The sequence below is a fragment of the Pinus tabuliformis genome, chromosome 7 (assembly GCF_031772625.1).
Source record: "Pinus tabuliformis cultivar Carrire ecotype Pingquan chromosome 7, CPIR1, whole genome shotgun sequence".
NCBI classification, from domain to species: Eukaryota; Viridiplantae; Streptophyta; class Pinopsida; order Pinales; family Pinaceae; genus Pinus; species Pinus tabuliformis.
The window spans coordinates 936505532-936519307 of NC_142293.1; positions in this window are offsets into that span (position 1 = coordinate 936505532).

The following is a 13776-nucleotide window of genomic DNA, read 5'->3' on the forward strand; positions in this document are numbered from 1 at the left end:
CACTTGGAAGCAACATCATTATTCAAAACCACTAAATATACATGTTTTATACGCCATAATTTTTTCTCATCATTACCAATTTTCTTGTAATCAAAATGAACATTAGAATAATAAAAAAATTTATACCTTTCTTGGTTGCCTTTTCTTCAAGCCTGGTAAGGAGATCTTGCCTTATATCTTCCTTTGAAATGCTCGCTATCACTGAAATGTTGTGTTGTGCTCTCAATATCCTGCATTGACTTGAACTTGTCACTTTAAGACTCTCTAGTCTCTGTGTGTTTGGAGTGTCTTTCATCGATGGTCTTGGAACATTGTCCAACTTCCTCTATAACATAGCCTAGTCATGTATATTGAGGTAATTCCACCACTTGGATGGGATTCACAATACCTTAGCCATTAAATCCTATGCCCTTTCCTTCATATCCCATATTCTTCATTGGCTTTGAACCAATGCCTATAGTGTGATTTTCAAAAGCACGAAAATCATCATCGTGAATGAAGTAATTTCACAAGGAGAATTCTTTACCTCCCTTCCTATTTGTGAGACTTGGTCCTCTTTTGGTAGTTTGACCAATTCCTCTTACTGCCCTGATTTGTACGATGTTGAAGTTAAAGCTTCTAGGAAACCATCTTGGTTACATGGTACATAGGACGTATCATCAGATGTGCATACATTCATATCTTCGTAATAGGAACCATGATTGATATACCTATCATGGCTACCAGTTGGACTGATCTTGGAGGGACCTTTTGCCTCCTCTGTAGTGAAAAATTCTCCAACTTGTTCCTCCACAGTCTACTCCAGCATGATTCTCAAATCATGCTTCTCATCCTCTGCTTCTTGCAGCATCATCTTTAACTCAGCATTCTCAGCATCCATATAATAAAATGGTATATTTTTAAATATGGTATGGGCTTGAACCATATTAACCTAAGACTTGTTGTAAAAACCAAATTTTATAACAACCATGGCATGTCTTTTGTTTTATTCACCATACCATATGACACATTATCCCACCAAATTATTCCATGGCATATCCAAGGAATAACCACATGGTATACATGTTTTTTTTGGCAATGGTATGATTTTTCAGTAGCGAAGGTTGGACAGTGTGGGTTAGCAAGCCAGCCAATGATGTTTTAAAACCATATATTAACCAAAATTTAAATAAAGTTTTATGCCATTGATTTAAAAAGAACCATGGTAGTGCAACTGGTGAGGCCTATTGTTTGAAATTATTAGGTCATGTGTTAAATCCTCTAGTGGCTAGTCCAATGCCCATTATTTTTCACCGATCTTGTGGCCCATTTTGGCCTTCGTTGGGGTACCACTTGGTTGGGCCATGTGGAAATCTCCCATTGGTTGCCTAACCATTGCATCAGTACCTAGTCAAATGGTCAACGCCACTTGTCAAACCACGATTCATCCACATGGGTGTACGATTCACTAGAGAATAGCCATGTGTTGGACTCCCATTGGTCAACATCAAATGTACGACCCCTGTCAGTAGTGCCACATCTCTTGTAGTTTGAATTTGACTTTGAATTTTTTTTTTCTATTTGCCATGAACTTAAGATGAGCATAGTTTTCTAATATGGACATGGATTGAGGTGTCATTCACGCCATTGAAAATATCTCGTTGAGATCTACAACTTGAAATTGTTTCCATCGACTTTTGAACACTTTGTTTTTTGAGGTTTACTAGAGATGCCTAGATCAAGGTGAATCAGTGTGAACACAATCTTAAACTTTCATAGTCTTAATTAATTAACAAAACATTTGGAATTCATTATGCATATTATCTCATTATCCATGATAGTGCATCATCAAGTAAGAAGCATAAACAAAGACAATATAAAGGACATCACATTGCAAGGAGACACATCATTTTTAGGTGGAAACACATATGGAATAAAACCACCAACTCTTCTTGTACTCAATGTTTAATTATTTTACATCAATTTGAAGGCTCCAACCTGTGTAGAAATTGTATTAAGATTCAAAACTTATCATGTAATTTATAAAACATAAACTCAAATCTACTCTACTCATCCATGGAAAGAAATTCACGATCGAGAAAGGAAATCAAACCATATGACATGATTCAACACACACACACAAATATTGATCTAGGGGAAATCAATTATATATTGCATTAAACAGAAAATAGAGAAGAAATGCAATGCTTGCTTAAGCCTGAGCAACCTCTGCACTAGTATAGTCTATCTATATGTCTGACTGACTAACTCTGGCCAACACTTAGCCAATTTTCTAGCCTTCCAAGCTCCTACTTCCTTTCATTTTTCCTTGAGGAATTAGGGCCCTATTAATTAGGAAATAACTCAATTTGGATTCCACAATTCCTTTAGGCCAATCTCTAACTACATGCACCACATGTACAACTTGGAATAATTTACAATTGATAGTACATTGCACTTGAACTTCAATCTAAACTAGGTAACTTGAATTATCTACATGCATGAGCTAATTTACTTTGATTGATCAGTTAACTGGTTGATTACTGAGTTGTAACTGACTACACACCCCACTACTAGACCCTCCACTAGTTCCTCTAACAGTTGGAACTAATTTAAGTCACTATAACTCAATTTAACTTATTTAAATTGTTACAACTGAAATTAACTCAACCTAGGCTCCTAAAATTTAGGAATCATTGCACACAACTGAACTTCATGCCCTAACTTGTATTAACTAATCTAACTAAGTGATCACAACCATGTTACCTCAGTTAACTCATCCAGGCTATCTGTTGATGTGCAATTTCTATTTTTCTCTCTAGTTTGACCAAGGAAAGTCAAATAGATATTTTCTTTCTACATTTTCAACACTCCCTCTCATCTACCCCGATCTAGTGCCTTTGAAATGTACTGCATGCAACACTTGTCTTTGTTTTTGTTTCTACTGCAACATATGCAACTCATAAGAATACATAAAAAAATAAAAAATAACATTGAATCAATCTGCAATTGTCCATTGTGAAAAATGTGTTGTTGTTAACTCTATTATTGAGCCTCCTTCCCTAGTGTCAACACACATTTTCACTCCTCGATATCTGACTGCAATTGATCCTCCTTCTACTGAATATGGTAGGTCGCTGTAGCAAGGATAATGATCTATGAGACAAAAACATCTCAATGGACCTTGCCCAAATTTCTGAAACTCATGGACAAGGGATTCACATTGCCCCACCTCACACCTGGAGGTATGGATGCAAGTTATCCCTCTGCCCACTTGGACCGAACTCTCCCCCTACTGGAGGTGTTTTCGCTTCTAGAGATAACCTCAGATTGCTTACAAGACCAGTGCCTGGTAACATCTAGATTTTATGTGTCTCATATGATCTTCAGGAAACTGGAGATATCATATACATTTTATACACATATGTAAGTACATACAATAAAAAACATGGGTTGGTTCATTCATCCAATGACATAAGCCATGTATTTCTGGTTCTCTTTCACATATACAACTCATGGGAATATATGTATGAACTATTGGAGGCCGAGTAGTTTGAGGGCCTACAGTTTAATCAAATTTAGTAGAGAAATGAAAGAAGGAAATGATATAGAATAACTCATCATATAGAGCTTGAAACCTCAATAATTCTACATTCATCACATAGAGCTTGGAGCGTCAAGAGTTCTACACTTATCTGAATTATAGCTAAACATAATGGATGAAGGAGAATTGGATGCAATGATTCATGGAGCGCAGTTTAAATATATAATCTCACAACTACATATAGGCATGTGCATTAACCATCAACACAAATGAATGTATAAGAACATATGAAACATTTATGGTAGCTACAATTACATGAAATCAAAGAGGAAATATGAACATAATGGAATTTAATAGAGGGGTAACATATTGTAGTACTCGAAGGTTGGTATCACCACCATTTCATTAATATTCAGAGAGATGCAAATCTGGAAATGATATTGTCTCAAAAATAACATGTGGTTATTCTTCAAAATTCAAAACCTTTTCTAAGTGTTTATTCCTCCCTTTTATAAGGAGAGAGAGAATAGGAAAATTACAAAATATCTCAGGCTGAACTTCCAGCTACCTACATGACTAGTTGTCTCGGTGTGCTGGCTCTGTCACCTCCAATTATTACAACAGAAAGATACCTTTCTTGGAAATAAAACAACATAACAATATCAATCAAAAATAACAAAACAAAATTCGCAAATGAACTGAAATGATGGTCTTGTAAATATCTCCATGCCACTCTTCTTTGCTGGCCTCTGGTCCAAACATGTCTCTGCTAAATTACACCTCATACTCTCTCAGCAGGTTCCCTGTCGCTTTTGGCCTTAACAACTTTAATTCTTCTTTTCCAGGAACTGGGAGTGACACATGTAATGGCCCTAACAGACTCTGAACATAGCTTCTGACTCATCCATCCCTTCTTACAACCTTGATTAAGCCAACAGAACCAATCATGCCCCGCGAAACAAATCATACAAGTGTATGGGGACTCATGCCGTTTAGGAAATTTAAAAAGAATGGGATTCCTAAATTTGTGATTTCTGGTTTCCTTTGGCCCCTTATGCCTTAGCCCCGGGGGCTTAGGTGAAAACTACATGGTGGAAACCTGGAGACTCAAGGCCTCAGCCTTTTGGAGCTAAAAGCCTTTAGCTGGGACAGGGGCCAATTATTTGATATATTGCATTGTAACAGGTCCAACGCATAATACGTGGGACCATACTACATATATGCATAGGACCCATTTTCAATATCGGAGCTCAAGGATTGGGAATCTCTAGTCTTTTCTTCTGGTTGCACCATCCCAAAACCTACGATTGCGATATGCGACGTGGTTTGGTCCATGTGGGAAGAGGATAAGGGAGGGCCAGAGCAAAGGCTTTAGCACATAACAACTTTTAATAACTTCTCTGCCCAACCATTTGATTGATACGTAAAGTGCACATAATCATGCGACACGCTTTATGCCACATGTCCCCCTCACTTCGAGCCCACAATATCGGGGGTTTTCCCAATATGCACCTTTATAAAATTTCGATTACATGTTGCTCCATGGTTGTGATTTCTGATTTGCGAGATGATGTCATAGTTTTCCACGTGTCACCTTGTGAGTGGTGACACCTGTCACCCTGTTTTGGCTATTTATGACCCCTAAAACTGCCAAATATGCAAGCCACGTGTCCTCCATATTACCACATCATGATGATGTCAGCCACCACATGTATTTATCGGATCCAATAGTGTTATGCCATGTGGCCCCACAAGAGGAGAGAGAAATAGCTCACATGCCCTTAGTTTTTTGCTAAATTTCTTTGTTAATCACAATCGACCCTTCCCCGATAATTTACTCTATCATATCGCAACATTGCGATACCACAATGTTTTAGCATTGTCACCCTGTCGTCGCACCAATTCATCGATGTGAAATGCCTTGAACCCGCTGATTGCTAATAAGCCTGGACCTTGAAACCCTCGATCGTCGATTGTTGATCGCAATTTCATTAGGATTGATGCTTTGACAACGCTGATCGCCGATATGTGATATTGCAAATCTACTTCATGAAACGTTGGTATACTATGCGTCATGGGCCTTCGACCCTCGATTACGATTTGCGATGCGCTCTAGGACCTTTGATATGCTTTTCTCCTTCATTTCAAAGGCAACAAAACCCTTGAATATCAACAGGCCATACCTTCTAATCCAGAAGCCCATGTTTTGACTTCCATATACCGTTGGAAATCTTATTCTGAGCATTATCCAATGGGGAGGGATTGATTTAGCTTTGAGAGCTTCTGAGGTTTGAAAGATGGATTCAAACTTCACTTCTATGTGGAACTTGGGACAACTAAAGACTCATAATGAAGTGAGTGACAACATTGGCTCCAAGTGGGGACAATGCCTTGCCAACAAGGTGCTGAGAACCTACAGACCAGTAGCCTTCTTTCCATTGGGCATGGAGTCATCATAAAAACTAAAAAATTAACCGACTGACTGCAAACTGACTAAATGATTGTAAGATTTACTAACTAACTGACTTACATAGCTAAAAACTTAAGATAAATAAATTTACAGCACATCACCAATGTCTTAGGGCCTTCTCCTCAGGCTTCAAACTTGAATGAAAGTTGTCCATACCTACTGAAATTATATATAGTGATCTCTTCTCTCCAATGTAGCCAGTTAAGAAAATGGCTACTTGACTGAGTTCTGCTCATACCTCTTATGAGAAGGCAGAAGAAGAAAGGGAGTGGCAACTCAAAATTCAACTGATTATAAAAACCAACCTTCCAATGACACCATCTCAACATCAGGGTACTGGACCTTATTCCATTGTTCTCTAGAAATTCAACAATTAAAACCATCATGTACCTCATAAAATATTTGGACAGAAATTTTAATGTGTGTCCCCAACTTGGTAATTGATGCTCAACTCTTTTAATCTCCTCCATGAACCTTCTAATTGAGTTAGTGAACTCCCTACCTACTTCTATAAATCATTCGATCTACTTTATAATCAACTCGGAGTCTCCATGCACAGTTAAGCATTCGATATTCACATTCCTTGTTGTTTGTAGCCCAAGGAGCAATGCTTCATGCTCTGCCACATTGTTGGTTGCCTCAAACTCTGGCTTGGATGAGAGGGGTATCAAGCTACCCTCGAGAGGTACCAACAATACTCCTGCTCCATTTCCCTCTTTGGAATTTGCTCCGTCAAAGTATAAATTCCACACTTGGTTTTCATCTGTGTGTTGGTGGTCTAACTGCATCGTTAGATGTACTTGTGTTTCTTTTAAGATGGTCTCATCTTCTTCTAGGAATAGGCAGGAGAGGTAGCTTTCATTTCCATATGCTGGAGAATTTTTAGAACCTTCAGCTGGGGTCACAGTGTTTACAAATTTGGACTCTCTTTACAACCTCCTTTCTTTGCCTCCAAAAGTGGGAATAGTGGCATAAGTTAGATCTGATAGAGCCCCCCACCTTGGAACCTCGAGACCTAGATAGGAGCATGCCGAATTGAGGGGGAATATCTTCCACTACTATGTCCATCCTTTTGATCTTCACAGGGATTTGAGCCACGTTGACCACCAGATCTTTTATCATTCCCACACAGTTGACCCTCTTAGAGTCAAAGGAGTATAGGTTCTTGTAGGTTCTGGTGATCTGCAAGCCAATTTGTTCCATCACAGCTAAGGGCATGAGGTTATGTGAGGCTCCAGATTCCAACGTACAGTTGTGCAATAAAAGGTCATGAATTACCAGGATCACATGGAAGGGTGCAGTGGAAGAATCAAGTTCTTCAACATGAGCCCAAAAACAACCATTGGTCTTTCTTCTTGAAGGTTTATATAGTCATGAGTTGGTGTTGAGGTGGATGGAAGCATGAATTGAGAGATTTGGGCATTATAAATGGATTGTGTTAGTAGTTCAATTAGAGGAACATGAATCTTTAACTTTTCGAACTTCTTCTAAAGATTGAATGCAGACCGACCCTTTTCTACACCTCCCAGCTCTACCTCTCTTTCTTTATCACTAGTAGATTTTATCAGAATGAGTGCCTTCTCTTCTGTGTGTTCCTCAGAGCTATTGCATTCCTTAGTCAAGGAGACTTTTACTTTGGATAAATGAGGGTTTAGCTTCCCTTTTCCTTTATTTAAAACTGGAGGAATATTTTTGGGAGCAGTTTCCTCTTGTTGTTTAGGTTCCCTTGACCTCTTTTTTGAAGATCTGAGATCATACTTTCGATGTTTTGTGCTTTCATGAAATCCGTAATTTTTTTAGAATAATCCCCTATGACCTCCTCATTTATTGTTTCTTCTCTATCAGGGCACACCATCATACTTTCAATGTATTGTGTTTTCATGAAATCTGTAAATTTTTTAGAATAATCCCCTATGACCTCCTCATTTATTGTTTCTTCTCTATCAGGGCACACCTCATGGTGAGCCATGTTTTCCTGTTCATCTTCATAGAAGGAGGAATACAAGCCTCCTTGTGTCTCATGTGTATCTAGTGTTTGTTCATCTGGGTCATCTTCTAAATACAGAGGAGGAGGGATCTGATTGAGTTCATATTTTATTTCCCTTTGAAGTATCTATAATGGTAGCCTTCGGTACTGTGGTTTGTAACCTCGATTGTTCCCTTGAGCATTCTGTTTAGGGAGACTCGTGTTCTCAAGCTCAAGCTTCACCACTTTGTGTGATAAACTCTTAATGAGCTTATCCATTTCTTCCCACTTCAGCTCTGGTAATTCTTTACCTTGACCAGAGGAGGATGCTTCTTCTTTCCTCATTTTCTTCTCATGAGGTTCATTATTTCCTCTTGACTTCCCTGACGAGGTGAAATTTGATTCCACCTCAAGAGCATCAACTTGGAGTTGATTTAAGGTACAAGATGTCTTCTCTCTCAGGGTAGAGAAAAATTCAGACTCAAGGGATCCCACAAAAACCACTCGAGCAGCAGCTTGAGGAGGCTTAATCTCAACAGGCGTTATTATACTTCTTATTGAATCTTTTTATGAATTCTGAAATGTCCTCTTATTGCTTCTTCCTTATAGCATTTAACTCTGTGAAGACATACTCATGATCTCTTCATTCACCCCAATTTTGTGTGAAAGAGTTTTCGAGTTCTTCCTAAGTGGTGATGGATGCATTGGGTAGGGCTTTAAACCACTTTTTGGCTTCTCCATCAAGGGATTTCAGAAAGAGTCTCAGGACCACATCTAGTTGTTCTACATTTAGATTCTTAGCAAAAGCACAAAAAGTTTCAATGTGTCTTTGTGCAGTGTTTTTGATGAGCCCCAGAAATGGGTAATTATATGGGCTCATTTATTCTCCTAATTTAGATTAATCCACCATTCTCATTAGTTTATTGCATGTTTTTTATTATATTTATGCTAATAGAGTGAATTGGGTTAGTCATTATGCCAAAAAGTTTAATGTGTGGTTTAGGCAGATTTTTGGTCAATTGTGAGACAAAATCAAAGGTTTAATGAGAATTTGGTAGCCAAATTCAAGGAAGAACAAGGGAGAGGATTTGTAGGAGGGTGTCTCCTTCATTTGTGAATTCTTACCTCGAATTCTCCATCAGAAACTCGGAGCACAAGCAACCACATTAGTGCATCTAAGGGGCAACCGAGAAAGTAAAGACGGACTGTTGTTTATCTGCAATTTTGGGACGCTGAGCTCCTTGATTTTAGGAGAGCCGTTGGAGGCTCGAGTTGTATAAATAGCAGGGCTTAGGTGCTCAGTTTTTTTAGTTGGATTTTAGCCAGTTCTTAGTAGATTTTCGCACTTTTGCGCAACACATTGGTCATCTTATTTCCAAGTTCTTTTTTAGAACAGTTTATGTGATGTAACTGTTATTTTTGATAAATGAAGATGAAACAGTTTTTGAGCCAGCACTGATCTCTTTCAAAGGGATGAAGCTCTTGAGTTAGGGCCCAACCCAAGTTTCCTAGTACCTCCTTTGTGTATTTATATGTTTTCTTGCTTCCATTCATGAGTTAATTTTTGTTGCATATATTCATTTTACTTTGTTAGAATAGGTTTCTTTTGATGGTTAGCATAGTTGTTTTTGTTTCAGTTGCTCAAGTATGTTGCTACAGTGAGAAAATAAGATTCAAAAAGGCCACAGCAGAGCCTAATCTCCTTTCTCCCTTCTTGGGATTATGATTTGAGGTCAAGGCACTACTGCTGCCACCAAAAACATAGTTTTTTCTCTTCCATGCAACTGCTAGTGTGATAAATTTGATTTGGAAAGGTTGATAGTAGTTTAGATTCACTTGCTTAGATAATTTCCTATTCATCTATCATAGTTCTCTTGCATGATTTTCTGTTCATAGGTTACTGATCAGCATTTTCTGTTTGTAGGTCAGAAATTAGGTCAAGCTAGACAAAATTCTGTTTTTAGTTCTTTCTTTGGTCAGTTTTGATAAGTAAATGTGCAGATCTCTTGCAGGACATCTCAGCTCACCATCCCTCCATAGAATAGATAGCACCAGCTCACTTCTCATAGATTTCCCATCTCATTCACAACATTTCGCCAATCTGCCCTAATTTCTGTGTTTCTTTCCATAAAGTTGCCTTCTTACCATTTGAACAAATCCAAACATCATGTTCATCCCTGATCCTCTTTGACAAGTTCTAGACACCTCAACCAACCTTCAGTTCCTCTTTCCCATCATTTTTCCACCTTCAAAACTCCAAAAATAGCTCTCGGCCTCCTCCTGTAGATCCTCTTGTAAAACCTCCTATAGATCCCCTGCAGCCTCCTGTAGAATTTCCTGTGAGTGATTTTTTGAAGTCCGATTGCAATGGAAGTCTTCAGAAGGGTACTAGGGGCTTCTTAGGATCTCTCCACACCTTCCTCCACCTCTAAAAAGGCCAACTCCATCTTCCTTTGCCACCAAACCTCTGCACAGTCATAGCTAGATAAATCACAGGCATAATAATTTCACAAAAACACTCCAAAAATACACAAAGATGTTTTCTTCTCATTTATTTTCAAAAGTAGCTTGAATAAATGTAATTTACCTTTTTAGTAGTTAATGGCACTCATTTCATCAGTTTGGATCTCTTTTCCTGCAAAAGTAGGGTTAGTTGGATAAATTAGGGTTTGCTAGGGTTTGTGTTACATTTCAGTTTTTCTTCTCTTTCTGCAAATAGAATAGCCTTCGTAGAGTTAGCTTTCTTTCATCACAGTTAAAAGCTTCTTTTGAGAATTCATAGAAGTTGGCTTAAGCTCCTAATGATCTTGCGTCAGCTGACCAAGTGACAACTTGCAGTAAGAGCTAGTACTTGTGCAGACAGCACCGTCGCTTCCAAGTTTGTTACAAACTATCGAGTTGATAAAAGTAAAGTAGGAAGCCCCAGGAGTTGCAGCATTATTGTTGCAATACTGGTGCTCGCCATGTTTTTGGTGCCGTTGTCGAGGAAGCAACAGAGTATTTTGTGATTATTGCTTTTCTTCTATTTTCTACTGCAACAATCTACTGAGTAGTTTATTTCAGTAAAAGTAGAGTAGTTGTTTCATTTCAATTCTGCAATTTCCATTGCTGCAAACGTAGATTAGCAATTTCCTGCTTTCATTTCAATTTCTGCAATTTCCATTTCAGCAAAGAGTAGATTAGTCATTTCCTTCTTTCATTTCAATTCTGCAATTTCAATTCTGCAAAAGTAGATTAGGCATTTCCTGCTTTCATTTCAATTCTGCAATTTCCATTTCATCAAAGTAGATTAGGCATTTCTTGCTTTCATTTCAATTCTGCAATTTTCATTTCAGAAAAAGTAGATTAGTCATTTCCTTGCTTTCATTTCAATTCTATAATTTCCATTCCAGCAAAAGAAGATTAGTCATTTCCTTGCTTTCATTTCAATTCTGCAATTTCATTTCAGTTAGTTGCAATTTTTTGTTCAATCCATTTCAGTTTTGTAGGTACAAGTAGAAGAAAAACAAAAATCACCCAAAAAGAGATTTCCTTTCATGCCTCGTAGGATTAGAGATAATTCAGAAAATGTTTTCCCAACACCCCCACTGCTTCGCACAACCAACCTTCTCTCTTCTTCGGTGGCTGCAATCAAGAAACACCCTTAGGTAACAACCAGACATATTTGAAGAACCTATAGGGGAAGAAGAAGAAGAAACCCATTCCTCTGGAGCCAATGGCTGAAAATAGAAATGTTGGGAGTAGTACCTTGTCTTCCAACTCATCTCTTAGAAGTGAATTTGAGAATCGGCTGGAAGATTTCAAGAGCGAGATGAGGCAGATTCTTGCCATGCATATCAAAAGAAAACAAGAGGAAGCAAAGAGGGCTTTGGCCATTTTTTGTCCTAGGTGCACCAGGAGGCATCCTAAGAATGAATGCCCATGGAAATCTATAGAGGTTTTTTCAATCCGTGAAGAAAATCATTCTACAGACAAGTGCCTTTCCTTGCCCAAACTTAAAGTTGTATACCAAGGGGCCACAAAAGTCACTGAACAGACCTATTACATAGACCAAAGGAGGCCGCATGGACCTAGACCATATCAGCAGGGGATGCAAGGGACATCTTAGGCATACTACAACCCCAACCAAGTCACTTCTATACCTTCTTGGGGCCCCCTTGCTCATCCTTCCTGGTCCACGCCTCCTCCTTGGTCTTTCACATCTCCATGTCATGCCCAACCAACTGCTCATCCATTTCACCCCTATGCTTAGCCACAACCTCAGTGGAATGCACCTCATCAGGGGTGGAGGCCCTAGTACAACTCTCCTCCCACTCTTTTGCCTCCACCACCTGTTCAACTGCAACCATTGCCTCCTGCTCCTCAAGGCAACCCCAAATGCCTGCCCAGCTGAACCCGAACCTAAATAGCAAATAGGCCCAACAAGTATATAGTGGGGAACTACCATTTCCAAACCCGGACATTGGAGTAGCTCAACCCAATTACAATGCTCAAGTACAACACTTCCAAAGAACTCCTCTTGAGCTCAATGATCTTCACTATAGCTCAGGAAGAGTATTGCAAAAAAGAGATTATATTGATATCATTGAAGGACCACCTCCAGTAGAAGAAGATTCCAAAGAGAAGATCAAAGAACCATGGGCTGCACTTGATGAAGAGAAGACATCAGAATCAGAGATCGAGAGAGCTCCCTCATGGTTACCATCAAATCCTCCATGTATTCAAGAGAAAAATCAATGAAAAGAGGAAGATGTGAAGGTCATGATAGAAGAAGACATGAAGAATGATCCAGGTCAGCAAAAGGACCAAGGAAATCATAACTATATTCAAATATGGTTCCAGACAGTCCTTAAGTTGCAGTAGTACTCTCTTCCTCAACTATGCTTGATCCCTTTAAAGTCAAATCATTTGGTCTCTGAAATCCGGATACCTGTCAAAGCATACATTTCAAGCCTCCACATCATTTTGTCTATCATCTCGATGTGCACATGGCTCCATTGGAAGTATCCTTATACATGAAAATGATTTTGTTTTTCAAGTAGGGTAGGGTAGAGAAAAAGAAAAAAGAAAAAAGAAAAAAGAAAAAAAAAGAAAGTGAAAAATAAGAGAAAAAAAAAAATCTAAGGTGAAAACCTCCTCGGAGGTGCCTCAAATTGACTCATTGATTGAAAACCTCCATGAAGCAGTCAATGGGTTGGAAAGAAGAGAAAAGAAAAAGAGAATAAGATCCCTAGGTGAAAACCTCCCTTGGAGGTGCCCAGGGCAGGAAATTAGGGTGAAAACCTCCTTGAGGCGCCCTAGTTGTTTTCAAAAAAAAAAAGAGAGAAAAAGAAAAAGAGAAATGAATTTCCAGTTGTATTGCAGGTTTGCAGGAGAACTTCAGGAAGAAGCAACAGGTGCCAAGGAAGCTCTGAAACCAATATCAGCAACTATCCTACCTTCCCTCACCTTTCTCCATCATTCTTGACATTCTTTCCACCTCATTGTGCTTCTTTTCTGAAAACTGTGTTTTCTACAGGAGACTCCTGTAGAAATTACAGAGATAGAAATGGATTTTAAAAGCAGTTTGGGGAACAGGGAAGCTTCATAAAGGGTTTATAAATCCCCCTGAAATCTTCAAACCTCTCTTCCATCAATTTCAAGTCTGCATTACAGCCCAAGCTCATTTTTTCTTACTATCCAAAAAACTGCAGAATGCTTTGATACAAAAATACATAGAGAAGAAATTTGTTTTTTCCCTAACTTGAAAACTGTGTATCCATTTATAAAATTGTTTCAAGGGGAATTGTATAGGGATGATGGCAACATTCCCAAGAA